General features: G+C 39.7%; 1 protein-coding gene and 1 non-coding gene across 2 annotated transcripts in view; one reads left to right on the top strand and one right to left on the bottom strand.

Moving 5' to 3' along the window:
* LOC103748507 (ankyrin repeat and sterile alpha motif domain-containing protein 1B) overlaps positions 1-18,895 on the top strand; it is a gene marked incomplete at its 3' end in the record, with an annotated part of 501,190 nt that overhangs the window by 20,910 nt on the left and 461,385 nt on the right. The gene's annotated exons all lie outside the window — the stretch shown is intronic.
* LOC115067381 lies at positions 1,151-1,275 on the bottom strand. Its single transcript, XR_003846796.1, has one exon. It is a non-coding gene; the product is annotated as a small nucleolar RNA SNORA40 (small nucleolar RNA).

An 18,895-nucleotide genomic window follows, 5' to 3' on the forward strand; every position in this document is an offset into this window, starting at 1 on the left:
ATTAGCAAATGAAAAACCCTATCTATCTTCCATAACACCTCTCAGCTGGGCACCAGAGAAATCATGTCTCATTGGAGTGTCAGTGATCTATAATTCTTATACAGAGGTGTGCCAAAGTAGGGGTCCACTCCCTTTCTGTTGTACGTGGTTTTGGGTCAGAATATGTCCAGGTTTCTTGGAATGGGATTTTCACTCTTCATTTGTGTTTCTCTTGCACACCGCTTAGGAGGGTCAAGTAGGGATTTCTCTTTTGATCAGCAGTCAGAAATGTTTGGTTTTCCTTATCAAACTTAGCTGCTCACATCCCTTACATGCAGGTTATATTCTGGCTGTTTGTTTTTGGGCCTCACTCAGCACAATGACCCCACTATGGACCAAGAAATTCTTCAACAGGTTGATCCCCCTCAGGGTTTTACTGTAGGTGAAAGCTGAAAGCTAGGCTCCCACAGCAGGCAGCAATTAGCTCACAGGCCTCCAATCCAAGATTCTCTGAGTGGCAGTTGTGAAGTTTTGCAGCTTCACAGGACAGCTTTACACCAGTGTCCTCCTGTTTGTTTTCTGAAATCTCCTAGACTTCTCAGATTCCTAATGTTGTTGAGGGCTGCAATCTGGTCTTGATAGTCACTGGATGATGATGATGGTCAGCTCACTGTGGGTGCCACTGGGGCACATGCGTGGCCAGGCTGGCACGATTTCACCAGTGTGGGTGAGTGGTTGTGCCAGCTCTGTACCACCCTGCCAGTGTTCATGGCTGGCCAAGCTAGAGCTGCCCTGCCATCTTGGCTCCCCAGAAAAACTTCCCCCTTACTCGTCTAGTCCTGAGTTCAGAATTTTGAGATCAGTACAGAGGCATCAAGATTCCTAATACAACGAGGAGGTCTGTAGTCATGGTTTAAGTCCTTGGGCAGAGTTGCCTTTGCTCTCGTTGCTCTGGCTGCACCATCTTGGCTCATCAGTTATTTTCTTTCTTACTTGCCAAGTCCTGAGTTCAGAATTTTGAGATCAGTATAGAAGCACTAAGGTGAGGTAAATGTTCATCTTGTGTGATAAGGTTCCTCACATGGTCCATCACACATGTTCCGTCTTTTGGGAGTTGGAGTGTCCTGGGCCCCGAGGCCTGCTGCCGGGGTATGCCTTTGAGCTTTCTTGTCATAGTTCTTCTTGTGTGTGTTAAAACTCGTACTGAACAATGAGTTCTGGATTGTAAAAGAGGATCTAATTTTGCATTTGTCTTTCATGCCTTTGTCCACCAGTTGAATAAACATACAAAGTGCTATGCATTTCCTTAAAAAAAAAAAAATCGTCATTATTTTTGAGCATGTAGCCCAGGCAAGCCATAAACTCCTGGTCCATCTTGTCTCAGGCTCTAGAGTGCTGGGGTTTATAGTCTTTCACCACTACATCCAGCTGAATTAGATTTCTTTTAAAAAGTATTTTTCTTAATGTTTAAAAATTGTTATTCTGAAAAGTCCATGCTTAAATCTCTATCTCTAATTTATTCTTTTCCAAATATTCTAGACACATTATTCCCAATGTTCTTTGGAATGCCTCTGTCTAAATGGATGTACCAGACTCAAAATGTCACTCTTTTCATCCACCTTTCTTCTCCGCTACTTGTATGACTCCTTTGGGTTAGGGAACTACAGTGAACTATTTGTCTAACCTGAAAGCCTAGAACCTTGCTTACCTCTTTCCTTTCCCACTGTACCCATTCACCAGCACCATGTCCAGGACTCATTTTGCTAATCCATCCTCTCCTTTGCCACTATAGGAATAGCTCTAAAACATGTTGTTCTTTGACTTAGAAATGTATCAGTGGTTGTCCACAGCATAAAGTCCAAACTTCTTGGCATATCATTTGAGGCCTTGGATTGTGACTTGGGTCATTCCTACCTGCCTGAGTTTCCATCAGCCCTTTGTAGTATCATTCTGAAAACATACCTGATTTCTATTTTTCAGCAATCAATTCCTGATTGTTCAGCAGGAATTCTGAGCATTCTACTGTAGCTCCCCATGGAAGAGCCATCTTTCTCCCATGTGCTCAGTGAAGCTCTTCCATCCTCACATCCTCTGGCTTAATCATCTCTTCTGGAAAGCTCCGCCTGTCTATGTTTGGTGCTTCCCTGGCACTTTGTATACACACTTCTAATTTTAGCACTTAGAACATTGCTATGTAATTTCTTTGTTTATATGTTTGCCTTCCCACTAGACCACAAATTCCTTCAGGTCTAACACCTTGGCTTAATTATCTTCTAAAATGCTGTACTGTTATTTTATGCCTAAAACATGTAAGATATTCAGGAAACTTCAGTGGTGACAACAATTAAATAAAGTTTGTTGGAACACCTGATAAGTACTAGATGCTGCATTCATTACTGTTATATCCCATTATAGGATACTAAGACCTAGAAAAAAATTTTTTGGTATTTTTTTTGAGACAGGGTCTGCCTGTAGCCCTAGCTTGCCTGGAACTCACTATGTAGACCAGGGGTGGCCTTGAACTCACAGAGATCCGCCTGCCTCTGCCTCCCGAATGCTGGGATTAAAGGCATATGCTACCATGCCCATTAGGAAAGTTTTAATAAGTCAACCAAATAACAGTGTTGGATTTGGAATTCTGGATGCTTGCCTCAAAATCTAGAGCTTTTCCTCAATGATGAAAAATGATCAGAAATGAAGGGGGAGAAGACTCACTTTAAAACAAAGACAATGAATTATTTCAGGGTAAAGATAAATTTGGAATCATAACTTCTACTTTTCAGTGTGGGTTTCAGAGATGTCTAGGAGAGGTTTGGGGAGGCAGTGGTAAATCATGCTCTTCATAATGTTGAATAAATGAAAGAATGGATGAAAATTATATGAAGTGGAAGGAACTAGAGAAAATTAAAAGAAATTATAAGAGATTATAAGACTTTTACTGGGTAACTTTGTACTGGATTTGAGCCCAAGGCAAAGGTAATATTCACTGGCTCCCAAGCATATACTGTGCTCTGTAGATCACCTTCCTGCTGCTCCTCATGGCACTTCTCTGAGGTGAATATTATTCTGTGTTTTGCTTAGTTAACATCCTATGTACATTTTAGCCTCAAAAAAGATCACACAGACAATACCGAATAGATCTTGGGTTCAAATTCAGCCCTATATAATTCCATCTTATAGGGATGATAAATGTGGTTGTAGCATCTGATATATTGGTGCCATTGCAATATAGATTTATTACGCTGAATTAACAAGGCCCTGTGTAGAGACAAAAGCAGTCCAACCAGGTGGATACATTGTGCTGGCTCAGTTGGTGACTGATATTTTTCATATCTTTAAAGGGAGAATGAATAAAATATACTTTGGACTTCATTTCTTGAAAACCTTGCCTGCTACATTAAAATTGATAGGATATGCCAATTACGGGTGACATTAAACTGTTGTGTTAAATTAGACTTGATAGACCCTAAGAGAAAATTAGATACAGGACATGAAGTGAGGTGAAGTAGGGAAGTGGGGGTGGACCTGAGAAGCAATTGGGAAGGTCTTCTGAATATGATTGAAATACACTGTATGAAATTCTCAAATACTATTAAAAAACGATAAACTCTTGTTAAGTAGCTTTCTGTCACTGCAGCAAATACTTGTGATAGGTACTGAAGGCAAAGGTTCATTTGGCTCACAGTTCTGGAGGTTTCAGCAGTTCTGTTGCTTTGGGTCTGTGGCCATATGAAATGGTGGTGGGATGTTGAGGGTTTGAGGGCATGTGAGGGCAACCTTCTTACTTCATAATAGGAGAGAGAGCGAGAGAGAGAATGAATGAATGAATCTGAATCTCAACATGTTCTCACACATCAAATTTCATCCTATTAAGCCCTACTTCTTGAAAGTTCTATCACCTCACAATAGCACCAGAAGTTGGTGAATATGCCTTTAATACATGGACCCTCAGAGGACATCTTTCCAAATGATAGTAACATTTTAATAGACATAAAGTACAAATATTGACCAATAAGATGGACACTGGTGTAAACTTCTGGATAGGCTCATAGTGCATTTTAGCCTAGTGTCAGCCTTGGTCTCTACAGACTCGGGGGGCTAAGTCTGTACAAAACTATGAAGCAAAGATTTTTCAACATGGAATATGTTGTAGAGTTACCTTGCCATTCTGATTAACTTGTTACATATGCAAAGCAATTAGCATGCCTAGTGAGGAGGACATGTAAGGGAAATGAAAAGAAAGAAGACAGCAGAATATGGAAGCTTCCTTTACATGATGTACCACCTTGCATAATTTGCCCCTCCCCCAAGAACCTGTCTAGTACTTGGTTTAGCTTGCTTGTTCATTTGGTCGTTCATTCATCCAGCATGCTTTTATTTTGAGATTGGTATTTCTGTCAGTTTTGAGGAAGGATTTTCTTGGTTTTGGAATCTTTTTTTAAAGCTTACTTTATATATATGTATATTTGTTTCTCTGTGAGTGTGTTTATCATGTGTATGTGGATGCCTACAGTGGCCAGAAGAGGGTGTCAGGTCCCTTGGAAGTTGAGTTATAGGTGGGTGAGAGCTGATTGATGTGGGTGCTAGGAATGAACTTGGGTCTTAAGGAAGAGCAATAAGTGCTCTTAACTACTGAGCAATCTCTCCAGCCGCATTTGGGAATTACTTTAAAGTTACAGAAGAGAAATAGTCTGATTGTAATCAGTCTAGCTACAAATTATTTACATATCTGACATAAGAACTAAGCTGTTAGCTATTTTGAGTAGGAATCATGCCCTTTTTGACTACTACCCCCATTCCTGGCACAGTATTTTAATAAATATTTTCATTAACTGGATGAAAGATCTAGAATTCAGTCATTCTAAAGGTGTGTTCTTTGTGACCTAAACCTGCAGGTTATTGGTTCATTTATTCCCTTAGTGATCATATAGTAAGCTATAAAATGTGTGAACTGATATTCTGGAGATAAGGCGACAGCCCCTTAAGTGACTCAAGGAAGAAGAGATGGAATGCTGCTACTGCAAAGTCAAGACAGAAATAGACCTTTTAAGGTTGCTTTGATGTAGTGTCAAACCATATTGTCACCCCAGGGTGGAGGAAGCAAGAAACGATAAAGACGAATCAGGTTGGTTTGGAGACTAGACTCTGAAAAGATCTAAGTCCTGAAAATAATGCATAAAAGTCCTCTCATTTTTCCAGGGTAAGATACAAGCCAAGGGGGTTTGAGACACAGACACAAGTATCTTAAGTGTCACATGTCAGGAAAAAGTAGGGATCCGAAGATGAAATTACCACAGTGTTGCAAAATCTTGATGTTTAGGACAGACTATTGGCTTGAGAACACAGGAGATTACAGGCCAGAAGAGAGAACCAGCTTGACCAAGGCCATTTGCCTTGATTGTTGATCTGTTATAGGAATGAGTTGAGTAATATAGTGTTTGAGCAGAATTTTTCAACCTTGGCAGTATTGACATTTGGGCCAGCTAATTCATTGCTGGGGCTGTTGGGACTGTCCATTGCATTGTGGGATTGCAGCATCCTAAGCCTGTGTTCACTAGATGCTGAAATAAAAGTAAATCAAAATCGAAGCAAAAGAAAAACAAGAACTACAGTAAAATAAAATAAAATAAAACCACAAAAGAAAGAAAGAAAGAAAGCAGCAGCAACAACAAATCTAAACACCTCTGGACCTTGCGAAGTGTTGCCTGGGAGACAAAAGTGCTTTTATTTGAGAACCAGTGTTGTAGGGAGTGGCTGCTGCTGACCTGAAAAAGAGTGAAAGCCCAGGGTGGTGGTGCATGCCTGTAATTCCAGCATCCAGGAGGCTGGGGTAGGAGGATCACGAGTTTGAGGCCAGCCTTGGGCTACACGGTGAGATCCTGTAATAGAAAATGAAAAGAGAACAGGAATGAGTGAGCAGCAATTCTGTGCGGCTCTATAAATGTTACATCTTTTCGTATGAATTCCAAAATGAATGAGGAGCAAAAATAGCCTAATTGTGAACACTGGTTGGCAGAGATGAAATGAATTCCAAGAAACAGCAGCTTTTGTGCTTGCAGTGTGAACTACTATGTATGGAATGTAGGCTATTTAAAATTGTAGTAGAGAAATGATGTTTGGAGAAAAGACATTGGAGTTAATGCAGTTAGGCATAGGTTGGGGAGAACGTTGAATGTCAGAATATTTGGAATTAGGACTCAGTGAATCTGAAATTAGCAAGGAAAAAAGTTTGAAAGATTTCTTGGATGAGATTTATTTTTTACTAGTTCTCTTCTTTATTTAAATTTTCAGTGCTGGTGATTGAACCTCTGGCCTTGTGAATGCTAGGTAAGTATGTAGTTAATCTCCAGCACTAATGTTGCAGAGTTCTCGAGATCACTGGGAAAAGACCACTCAGACTTAAAAAGTTCTGAATCAGCTGAATCTATTTAGCTTGCCAGTGACTGCACTCTCTGAGCCAATTTAGAGATTGCAGCACTAACTGGGAGGGGATGGGAGCTTTTAAAGGTAAAGTCCAAAAGGTAAAGTCCTCGGTTCAAGATTTACTCACAGACAAGCAGTCACATGTTTGTTCCCTTAAGTGGGGAAAGGAACAGTTATAGAAGCTAGATAAGCCTCAACTAGAGCCTCCCAGGATTAGATGGATGAGTTCCTCAGCTCTTCCTCGAACTTCTGGCCCCAGGCCAGGGTAGGGCCTGGACAGCTCACCAAAATGCCTTACACAAAATGGAGGAGCTCTTGGCCACACCAGGAATTCCCCCTCCTGTCTTGCAGACCTTTGCACCTATGCTCCTGGTTTCATAGCGTTCTTTTCACCTCCAAGTTTTTATTAATGACCTTTAATTTTCATTTCCTCTTTATATTTTTATTCTTTCCTCACTCTTTCCTTCCATATTCCTGCCCAGGTTTTTCTTTTTTAAAGTATTTTATTATTTATTTTATTTTATTTTAAGTGTATGAGTGCATTGCCTGCATGCAAATGCACCCATATCATGTGGTGCCTGCAGAGATCAGAAGGGGGTGTCAGATCCCCTGAAACTGGAATTATGGATGGCTGTTAGCCACCATGTGCGTGCTGGGAACCAAAACTGGGTCTTCTATAAGAGCAGTGAGTGCTCTTAACCACTGAGTCATCTCCTTAGTCTCCTGTCCGTTATCTTGAGCTTCACCCTTTATTTCCAATCCTTGGATATCTATCTGCTTTGTTATTGTGTTGTTTCTTGAAACTCACTGTGTCCAAGTCAAATGAAGGGAGCTTCTGTTTAGATATGCTGCACAGGAGTTTTGAAGTTATCTTCTTCCACCTGATATCACTGAAATGGTAGTAGGGAAATTAAAAAGGTATTTACATATGAGTACAAAGATTTTGGGAGAGAGGCTGGAGAGATGGCTCAGTGGTTAAGAGCACTGGCTGCTCTTGCAGAGGGCTCAGTTTCAATTCCCAGCACCCATGTGATGTCTAATAACAGTTTGTAGCTCCAGTTCCCGAGGATCTGACACTCTCTTCTGACCTCCATGAGCATTGCATGACATGGGTGCACTGACACAAATGCACACAATATGTTTATACACATAGAATAAAAATAATAAAATCTTAAAAGATACTGGGAGAGCAGATGAGATTTTAGCAACTCATTTGAAGATGGAAGGTAAGAGGAAGAATGGTAACTGAGCAGAGAGGATACCAGTGCCTGTAGAAGAGATGCTGGTGAGCAGTAAGCCCTTCAAAGACTCACATGTGGGAGCTTCTGTTACAACAAAAGTTAGCAAAATATGAAGCAGAAAATTGAGCTTGTTGGGTAATGTAAGAACCTTTAGGTCACTCAGACCTTTTTTTTTTGTGGGAGATTGGGTGATTATTCATTTGACTTCTGGAAAAAAAATAAAACCCAAAACTTCTTAATTTTGTTAGTGTGATAATAGAAGACACTGTATCCCTAAAACAAGATTAAATGCCATGGAAAAAGAAGTCACCTATAAGTCCCAAGTTTTAAGAAAACATTGAATAAATAAGTATAAAAAGCAGATCATCATCAACAACAAAGACAACATAAAGAGAAAATAAACCAAAGAGCTTTGACACAGGGAAGAAAAAAATTAGGCTATGAATCCAACAAATTCAGAATCTGCTAATATGGGTTCCATGTATGAATCCATGCATCTACACCCTTTGGGGATCCCCGAGCACTGACTTGCTTATATGGTCAATAGGGTTATAGAAAACTTGATTCAGCAGAGTTAAGAAGAGTAGCACATTTCTGCTTCTTGTCTGGAACTTCTGTGATTATGATGAGAAAATCTCAAGAATGAGATTCATGGAACAGGCCTCTGTTTTCCCTAACACCATTGATTCAGCTAATGGCAGCCTACTGCAATATGTGTGGGAGGTCCAGTCAAGACCAGAAAGAATGGTCACTCAAACCCAGACAAAATTAGTGAATCTGCCTAGCTGCCTGGTAGACTCCGGAGCAATTATAAACAGTTATTGCTTCATGTCACTGAGTTGTCGGATGGTTTGTTTTGCAGCATTATTAATGGGACCAACAACTAGGACAAATAGAGAACAAGAAAAAAAGAATGAATCATTAAAGGAATAAGATTTCCTAGTACTAGAGGGTATAAATCTCCAACAGAAAATGCACCTCCAAGTGCTTAGCACAATGAATTAGAAAATACTAGTAGCCCATATTCTGAAATTTAGGAACATTTTAAGAGATCTTCAAGCCTTGAGGAAGGAGTGTAAGATGAAAAGAAAACAAAAGCAAGCCATACAGCGATGAATGTCAAGTGCCAGGACATCAAACTTTGCATAGTGACACTGTGTGGTGGAAGACAGTGGTGCACTTACTTTCAGAATCACAAGGGAAGTCATTTTCAACTTAGATTTCCCGATTCAGTTCAAACTATCAATCAGGACTGGAAAGACGGGTCAATGGTTAAAGAGCACCTGCTGCTCTTGCAGAGGATCTGGGTTTGGTTCCCAGCACCCACATGGTGGTTCACAACCACCTATAACTCTACTTCTAGGGGATCCAACATCCTCTTCTAGCCTCCGCAGGTACAGCAGAGATGTGGTGCACTTAATACATTCAGGCAAAACACTCATACATATAAAATATGTAAATAGATAAATCTTAAAAAACAAAAAATCTCATTAATAAGATATGAGACTAGAATAAAGAAATTCCAAGATCTGGAAGGACTGAAAAATATCTTTTGTGTTCTTTCCTAGACTGTTTCTGTAGGATGAGCATTCATAAAACAAGGGGGAAAATGAGGAGAAAGATTTAGGAAAAAAAGGGCTCAAAATGGGAGGGCAGAGAAAAGAAGTCCCAGGAGGGTCATGATGGAGTTTGAGGAGCACTAAACAGAAATAATGAAGTGTTTGGTGTATTTGAGTATTCAAACAAAATGATGACAAATAAGCTGGACTTGGGAAAATTAGTAATAGGCAAATAGAAAACTGAGCAAATTAAGCAAGTGATAGTTTTTAACTTCAGAGCAAGAACTTCTTATTTTTTTAAGGCAAGATCTCTGGTAGCCCCAGCAGGTGTGGAACTAGCTATGTAGACCAGGCTGGCCTTGATCTCATAGAGATCTGCCTGCCTCTGCCTCCCGAGTGCTGGGATTAATGGTGTGTGCCACCACGCCTGGTGTCAGAACAAGAACATTTTTATAAGAATGAAAACAGTGAAAACATCACATTATATGACTTAGTAATAATGACTAGTATGTAGTCATAGTAATGTCTCAAACACTGTCTACTTAGTAATGTCTTAAACACTGACTACTGATTTGCATGTGTATTCATTAGGGAGAAGAAAGTGTGTGAGTTGGGGAAGGGGCATGGACAGAAAGGAAGAGACTGCTGGTGTAAGAGAATCAGCCTGAAATACTGTAACATGAGTTCAAATGGTAACCTTGAAAATTGACGAAAACATAGCCATACAATATGCTTAATGCTGAGATCAGAACAGGCTACTAAAAGAGTTAGCCCAGTGTCTTTTATGGGGTATGGGATTAGAGAAGTGTTGACAGTTTTTTTTTCCTGTAAAGGAATAGAAGACAAATATTTTCATTTTTGTGAGCTGTATAGTGTTTGCTGTGTAGGATGAAGTAGCTATAACAGTTCATGAAGGAAGTGATCCACTCTTTTGTTTACAAGAACAGATGATGGGTTGAATTTGGCTTGTGAGTCATGGTTTGACAACTTCTGGATTAGGTGACAGAAAGGGATGGGACAGGGTTGAATTTCCCTAATTAATCCAAATGCTTTTTTTGGGCTTTTTTTGGGGGGGGGTTATTATTCATTATCAAGTAAGTGGCTTGCTGATTGCTTCAGCCTCTATTTCACTAAATTTTTCCCCTTTTCCTCCCTGGGGAACCTCCAGGCATGTCCTCTGAGGACTCTAGGGTCTCCGGGTCCCGACATGGATTGACAAACCAACATAAGACATTCTATTTGGATCTTGCATAGTTTATATGACATTTGGGGGGGGGACTTACAAAAACATGGGTTCTTGTAGACATTTCCTTTTCCAAATTTGAAATGCACACGCCATCCGTCTCCTGCCCCAGGTCTCTCTCTCACTTGCTGTTGACTGGTGCTCAATATGGCGGTGGCTCCACTCCTTTTTCTCAGTGTCCTCCACATTGCCCACTCTCACCCTGGATCAAATCCAGCTTTTCGGAGGAGCCTTCGGGTGACAGTCTCTTAGCCCAGTGTCTGGCTATTTGGCTGTTTGTGTTGTAGTTTGTATGAACCACTCATCATTCTGCAGATGTTGATCTTGATTTCCTGCTTCTGTGCTTTATTCTGTTTTGCTGGAAATATTCTTCTTCATCATCTTATCTTGTCAAAATTGTATATTTCCAAGTTCTAGCGGAAATAATTGCTCCTCTAAGAAGCCGTTCCTGGCTTTTCTCCACTAGCCTCCAAACTCTTATTCAGCTAGCCGCACAAGATAATTTGCTTCTCATTCTTGGGAGAGGGTGAATTTAGAGTCAGTTTTGAATCTGAATTTGTGCTATACCATGCACTTGGCATATAATTGTGAGAACAGTTTTAAGCTTGTCTAAGCCTTTGTTTTTCTCATTTATAAATGCTTATTATGGTTCTCAAGAGGTTTAAAAGTCATTCAAAACCCTCTCAATGGGAGGAAACTCATTGGTGGCACTGTATATATAGCCAAATATACATGGCTGGAGAGGTCATAGACCCTACAGAAAATCCTTACTGTATGCTAAATATGGATCCTTAGATTTACAGACAAATATGCTAGTCACCACTCACCAAAGAAGCTTCGTTTTGCAATAGATGGAGGCTATTACAGAGTTCCACAATTGGTCACGCACAGAGAATATGTGTCTGAGAGGTGCCCGGCCTTAAGTGTCACATTTACAGTAGAACCGCTACACCTAAGGCTCATGGAATGTGGCAGCAGAACAGAGGGCAGAGAGAATACTAATGCATCCCTCAGCTCTCACCAGTGAAGCTCCCTCATGTAACAGAGTGTGATACACACAGAAGGCCATAACTGACTAAGTTTTAGAGACAAAGAGACTGCAGAGTGCATGTTCCTGGATAGGACTCCTATATTGCACCTCACTCACCCACAGCTCAGGGACCATTGTGGAAGAAGGGGTGGAAAGATTGTAAGAGCCAGGGTTGGTCCATGGTCATAAGGAAACAAAGGCTTTCAGGCCTCTGGGAACTTGCTCATATGAACTTGAAATAATGGTGATAGCATGCACAAGACCCATCCAACTCAATTAGACAAAAGCTTTGCATGGAACAAGGGAAATAGGTAGCAGGCCCCAACTCTAGCCAAGGAATTATTGGCAACTGATTACTGCTTGGTGAGGGAGAATAGATCTTCTTTAAGGGAAGATAGGGTTATTAGACTCCGGCGGATGAACTTGTGCTAAGGGACATCTGGGTATGACTTAATATATATGACAGAATGCAATGAAATCCGATAGTGGTCATGGGGGTGTGGATGGGGAAGGGAGGGATCTAAATTTAATTAAGATCTATTATATAAAATGCACAAAATCTTAATAAAATATTTTTAAAAAGTCATTCAATGCTGTTTCCTTCCCCTCACTTTGCTTTTAAGGATTACTGTTGCTTAATCTCACATTATAGTCATTTTAGTCCTTCTCTGATCCCTGACCCCACCAGATTGGTTCAGACTGTGACTTCCTCATCTTCAGTGTCTTAAAGCAGTTCTCAGTATATATTGTTCTGATTGAATAAAATTAAGAAAGACATATGTACACTGCTGATTCTTAGTTGAAAAATTTTATGATATTTGAGAAATTTTGTATTCTAAATCTTGTCCATTTGTTAATTTTTGTTACATAATCTATTTTTATTATCGTCTGTTTTCTCCCATGTTTCAAAGGACGTACAGTGTTGGGGAGGGGAATATAGTGACTTAATTTTTCTTTTGATGGGAACCAAGCCATATGTTTATATTGTGTCAGCTACTCCAGATTCTGAATTCTCAATCAGATGGTCAGCAGTGTTTAATTGAATTCCAATATGTGCAAGGCTGTGCTGGGTGCTGTCACTCCAGGGAGGTGTAACCATCTGGAAGAACTTTCAAAGAACCCACAATATGAGAATATGTCTCTTGTAGCTAAATTAAAATGATACTCATTTTGGCAAAGTAAATAGTGGGCATAGATGCTGTCTTCTGCCTTTGCTTTCTGTCTTTCATCTTCCTAATCTCCAGGTATCCTTTTTAAATGCTGTACCCATGATAGCATACTCTTTCTTCCTTTCCCTCATAATTATAAGTAATTTGCATAATACAAGATTCTGAGCCTTAAAAAACATTTTTCATTTTAACCTTTTTTTGAGTCAGGCTTTCATTCTGTAGTTCAGGCTGGACTTGACCTCATGATTCTTCTGCCTGAGCTTTTGGACATTAGTTTATTGCAAACCGAATTTTTCTATTGTTATTTTCCTATTCCCTCAAATGTAACTAATACATTATGTCTTCCCCTCAAATTTAGCGGCCTTTTCCCCCAATATATAATTTTTATTGAATTTTTGTGCATTTCATACAATACATCTTATTCACATTTAGATTCCCCTCTCCTATCTGCATCCCCCAGGAGCCCACCCACAGGATTTCATTCATTCTGTCATATATGTTAAGGTCTATCAATTCAGGTTTGTGAACCCATATGTCCCTCAGTGTGAGTTCATCCATTGGAGCCTGTTCAGCCTGTATAGCATCACTCCTTAAAGAAGATCAGCTCTCCCATCCAGCAGTGATTGGCTGTCAATAGTTCCTTGGCTAAGGTTGGAGCCTCGTGCTCATTTCCCCAGTTCTATGCTGGTTTTTGTCTGATGGAATTTGTATGGGTCTTGTGCATGTTGTCACCATTGTTGTAAGTCCATATGAGCAAGGTCCCAGGACCCTGCAAGTCTCTGTTCCTTATGGCCATGCATCTCCTCCTCTGGCTCTTACAATCTTTCTACCCCTTCTTCCATAATGGTCCCTGAGACCTGGGTGGGTGAGGTTTAATATAGGAGTCCTGTCAGCCCTCATCAGTTTTGATTTTCATGGCCTTTTGTGAGTTTTTGATACTTAGGTCATTTTATTTTTATTTACTATGCAAATTGAGCAATTCATCCTATTCTTCATTGCCTCTGTTTATTTAACCCTTTAACAAATGTTTCTTGAGCATTGACTATATTCCATATATTCTGCTAGTACTGGGGAGACCATTGAAAAAGTAGTAATCTCAAGCCGGGCGTGGAGGTACATGCCTTTAATCCCAGCACTTGGGAGGCAGAGGCAGGCAGTGGATCTCTGTAAGTTCTAGGCCAGCCTAGTTTACACAACGAGTTCCAGGCCAGCTGGGACTACGGGGAGACCTGTCTCAAAAAGACCAAAATAAGAAAAAAGAAAAAGTAGTAATCTCAGCCTTCTCAGAATTTAAAGCCTAGTCAGGAACAGAGCCATTAATATAAAATTGCACATACAGTTATTTCATGTTCATTTTGAAAGCATATACTATTTTATTTTTTTGAATGAAGCCTATCATATTGTGCATTTTCAAACCCAGTCCTTTAAAATTAACTCAAATGCCCTTCCCCCGTGATGCCTTTTCTTACCACAGCTGGAAGCGCTCTCTCTATGCTTTGGTACCATTCTTTCTTTCTACCATTCGTGATTCCTCTTGCTCTCTGCTCTGTCCTTCTGTGTGTGCCTGTGATTTCACTGACAAGATATTTAAATTGTAAGTGGAATTTGAGCCACTCTCAAGGACAGTTATGCAGACCTCAGTACTTTTCTCATAACCAATTACGCTGTGAATCAATATTCTCAAGTGTTTATTCTAAGTGTCATTTTATTTTGTTTTGTTCTGTGGTCTGTTATGACTCTGACTCACTAGATAGAACTTTTATAACTGGAAGTGGCAAGTGAAACATCAGTCTGTGAATCTTGCCCTTGACTGAGGCAAGAGATCTGCCAGTTCTTTTACCTACCCTATTTTATTTATTTATATTTATGTATCTATTTCTTGTTTTCCACTTCTGTGCACTGGCTTTTAAGACGTTGTTGCATTTAGTGCCTCCTTGTATCTGGAAGATATATGGTTTATGTTATTGCACATTTCATTGATTTTCATGCCCCATTCAGTATGCTGTGTGTCAGCCATACGACTGACCCAGATGTTCACAAATGGGGCATTCAGAGAGGGCCTCCAGGCACTGCGGGGGTGTCAGTGAGTGGCTCTTCACACATTTGTCTCTAGCTATGCACCCAGGCTTTGAGTAAAGTCATAGTCTTCTCATCTGTTTCGCCTTTTATTTCCTGCAGTTTTGGAAATGTACTTATGCACTTAGTAATGTTTCAGGAGTGATTTTTCTCAGATAACTACGAATGTTTTATCTACTTAAATTGTCAAGGAAAGTACATCTTAATGGGTAATGATTTGCAAAAAGCCTAACATTGTATATAATTAAAAGAAATTAAAATAACTCCCTCTTTAATGCACAAAGTTAATTTTAGCTTGTCCCCAAACAAGCTAATAGCTGCCCATTTGAAAACAGGTTATTGATTTTACTTTACCTGTATATAGAAAAATTAAGTGAAATAATGTAGTGAATTTCCTTTCAAAGGGGAGAAAACTGTATTACTGTAGGTATATATTTTATCACACATTCATATTTTACAACAAATGTATCCAGCTTTACTCTTTAAAAGCAAACAACAGGGGACTGAAGAGATGCTTCAGTGGTTAAGAGCACTTGCTGCTCTTGTAGAAGACCGGGGTTTGATTCCCAGTACCCACATCAGTGGCTCATAACCATCTCTAATTCCATTTCTAGGGACCTGATGCCCTCTTCTGACCTCCTCTAGCCTCCCAGCACACCTTCACTTATATGGTGTATGTGTGTGATGTGTGTGTGTGTGTGTGTGTTCTGTATACATTCAGGCAGTATTATCTATAGATTGGCTTCTGAGTCTTACAAAAGCTTGTAACTGTGTGGCCAATTCTGGATTTCTCTTGTGTGCAGCTTGAAGATGTCATCTTACCTTTGATAATCTATTGTTTAGGAAACTTGAATTTACTGCTTAAGATCTGTCAGTAGCTTGATTAGGATTGGGAAAGTATATTAGTTATCTCTTGTTTTTGTAACAATATATTCTCGTTTCATTTCTGTTGCTGTGACAAAATACTCCAAAAAAGAAACTTGGGCAGGAAAGGGGTTTAGTTTAGCTTACAATTCCAAGTTTCAGTCCATTACTATGGAGAAGTTAAGGCAGGAACTCCAAACAGCTGGTCATGTCACATTCACAGTCAAGAGCATAGAGAGAATGAGTGCATATGTGCTCTCTTCTTGTGCTCAGGTTTATTTCTCCACTCTTCTACAGTTCGGGACGCCCTGCCTAGGCAGTGGTGCTGCCCACAGTGGGCTTGGTGTATCCACATCAATTAGTCCTCTCTAGACATGCCTACAGGCCAACCCAATGTACACAGTCCCTCACTGAGACTCTATTCCAGGTGATTCTAGTTTGTGTCATATTTAATTAAAGGCAACTATCATATAGTAAGTAGTACCATAAATTTAGTGGCTTAACACAGCACATATCTGTTTACTTGCATATGTTTCTTTGCATCAAGATTCTAAGCATAGCTCATTTGAGGCCTCTGCTCATTCATTGTCCCACAAAGCTTCACTTAAGATGTTCACCAGGACTTGTCAAATGAGACTTTACTAGGGAAGAAGATGTTTTAAATTCACCTTGGTTGTTGGCAAAATTTAATTCCTTGTGGCTGTAGGACTGACAATTTCAGTTTCATGTTTTAGATTTGGTAACTAGAACCTCCTGCAGTTTCCGGATGTATGCCATTCCTTACTGAGGCTGCTTGACTCTGCAAAGCCAGCAAAGGAGAGTCTCAGATAAGATGGGTGTTAAAAATTTATGTAACATTACCACATACTCATGGACATATAACATGTACATCAAGCCAATGTTGCTGTGTTCTTTGGTTAGAAATATGTCATAGGTCCTTTCCACACTCAGGGACACTGAATCACACAGGGCACAGACATCAGAATTTATGGTGGGGAGTCCATTAAGAATCTGCCTGCAAAAGGAAAGGAAAGGAAATCTGGGTTGATTCTGCCCTCAGGATTTTCTTTTTGACTTATTAAAATAAAGTGAGGAAAGAATCATGTTGAATTCATCCTCTGTCTTCTATTTTCCACCATCGCTCATCAACCTGCATGACAGTTGTCTTGCACTTAGTAGGATTCATATGGTATTTGAAGGCTTAACTGCTTGCTGCTATCAAAGAAAGGTCAAATTCTTGTTTGTAAGTGCTTGACAATCTGACCATTGCAAGTTGAAAGCCATTGTTTATCTACTGAAACTTAAAAATTTAGTTATTGCTAGCAATGTCTATTTTATCAGCTCTACCATTAAATCATAATTTTAAATAAATATAGGATGTCTTTGACATGATGGTTTGATTTATAGTTTTTTTACTTTATAATGGTGTGAAAGTACATCTTGTGTACAACCATTCTGTTTTGCATTTTGAGCAAGGTTTTGATAAATTACATGAGATATTTCACACTTTGTTATAAAATAGGGTCTATAGTAGATGATTTTGTCCAACTTTAGGCTAATATAAATGTCCTACCAGTGTTTAAGAGCTAGGTAAACATTCTATTTAGTAGAGTAGGTGTATTAAATACATATTATTATTATTATTTTTTGTCTTTTTGAAACAGGGTCCCTCTGTAGCCCCAGCTGGCCTGGAACTCACTATGTAGACCAGGCTGGGCTTGAATTCACAGAGATCCACCTGCCTCTGCCTCCCAAGTGCTGGGACTACAGGCATGTGCCACCATGCCCAGCTATTAAATACATCTTTAACTCAGGACATTTTCAACTTATGATGAATTTATTGGTGTGTAATCCCACCATAGCTTAAGGAGCACCTGTACTCCTTTTCTGAGAGGAAGCCATATTGCTGTTCTCTTTAAAACTGGAGAACATGGATCATTGTGCTAAATCAATATGGCAGTACAGTAGCTGCCTTGTACCACAGTGTCGTGGGAGGCCAACAACTATGTTGGCTTTAATTTAACACTAATTTGTGAAATTCAAAGACACAAATTAGTGTCTTCGAATTTCATTATAACATTTGCTTTCCCAATCAGCAGGCAAAATGAGCAAAGTCTTTTAATTTTTTTTCTATGAGCCGATAATAAACTGTCAGATCGAAGGAGAAGTAGGTATTTCTAATCCTCCAGATTTGTGCTCCTAAATAATCATATTCAGCATTGTAGATATATTAATTATGTATGTGCTTTTCACCCGTATGGTGACAGAGATGACATTTTGCTACCATCAAAGCTAAGCAGTTTGTAATCCTTCTTGGCTAGTTAAGGAAGAGGACCAGATAAGCATAAAATACTTAAAAATGCATTTGTAGCATGAATTATCACAAGGCTAGAAAAATAAAGGCTAGTACAGAGGGTTAGACACCAAAGATGCCAGTTCTTTGTAGGATGATGTGAAATTTTCATCATGTCAATGTTCATGTAACCATAACAGAGAAGCCAGCTAAGACTAGAACAAGCAGAGGTAGGAAGGGTTCATATTGAACAAAAAAATTATGAAAGTGAGGCATATATTATGAGTTAGTAAAATAGTCTTTGTAATAATGGCTACTGACATAGTCAAAGAATAGGCATTCTCCAAATGGGGGAAAATGCTCAGTTGCATATACATTTTGCAACTGGCATCATCTTTTGGGCAAAGATATATAGGAGGGAAAATGAACTGAATTTTGGCATAGCTTTGGAGAATTTTTGTTTTCATCTTCTCTTACCACCTATGCTAGGCAAGAGTCTTATAACTCCCAAGATTTTCACCCCCCGGCGGCATGAACATCCTGTATACATCATCTTCCCTTTGGCGTGGGTAGTACTTGTGAATATGATGAGTCATCACACTTGTGATTAGGTTACCAAGCAAGGGATTTTATCTTGGGTGGGCCTGGGTCTTTCCTTATATTAGAAAGCTTCTTAGGTTGGAAGCAGGAGGACCTATTGAGAGGACCACTTGTCAAGGAGTTACAGATGGCATCAAGTTGCCAAAACTAGCTCCTGATTGACACCCAGCAAACAGTGGGGAATGTGGATCTTCTAACTGCAAGGATATGAATTTTTCGACAATCAGTGATCTTGGAAGAGGTCTGTGCTTTAGAGGAAACAATAGCCCTGGCAGACACTAATTTCAGCCTGCTAAGACTCTGAGCAGAGGGCCAGGCAAACCCAACCTCTTGACCTCAGAAATTGTGAGCTGATAAATTTGTGTTAAACTACTAACTATGTAGTAAGGTGTTCTGGTTTCCTTTCAATCCCTGTGAT

This window comes from Nannospalax galili, unplaced genomic scaffold, assembly GCF_000622305.1.
Source record: "Nannospalax galili isolate Female #2095 unplaced genomic scaffold, S.galili_v1.0 scaffold885, whole genome shotgun sequence".
Taxonomy (NCBI): domain Eukaryota; kingdom Metazoa; phylum Chordata; class Mammalia; order Rodentia; family Spalacidae; genus Nannospalax; species Nannospalax galili.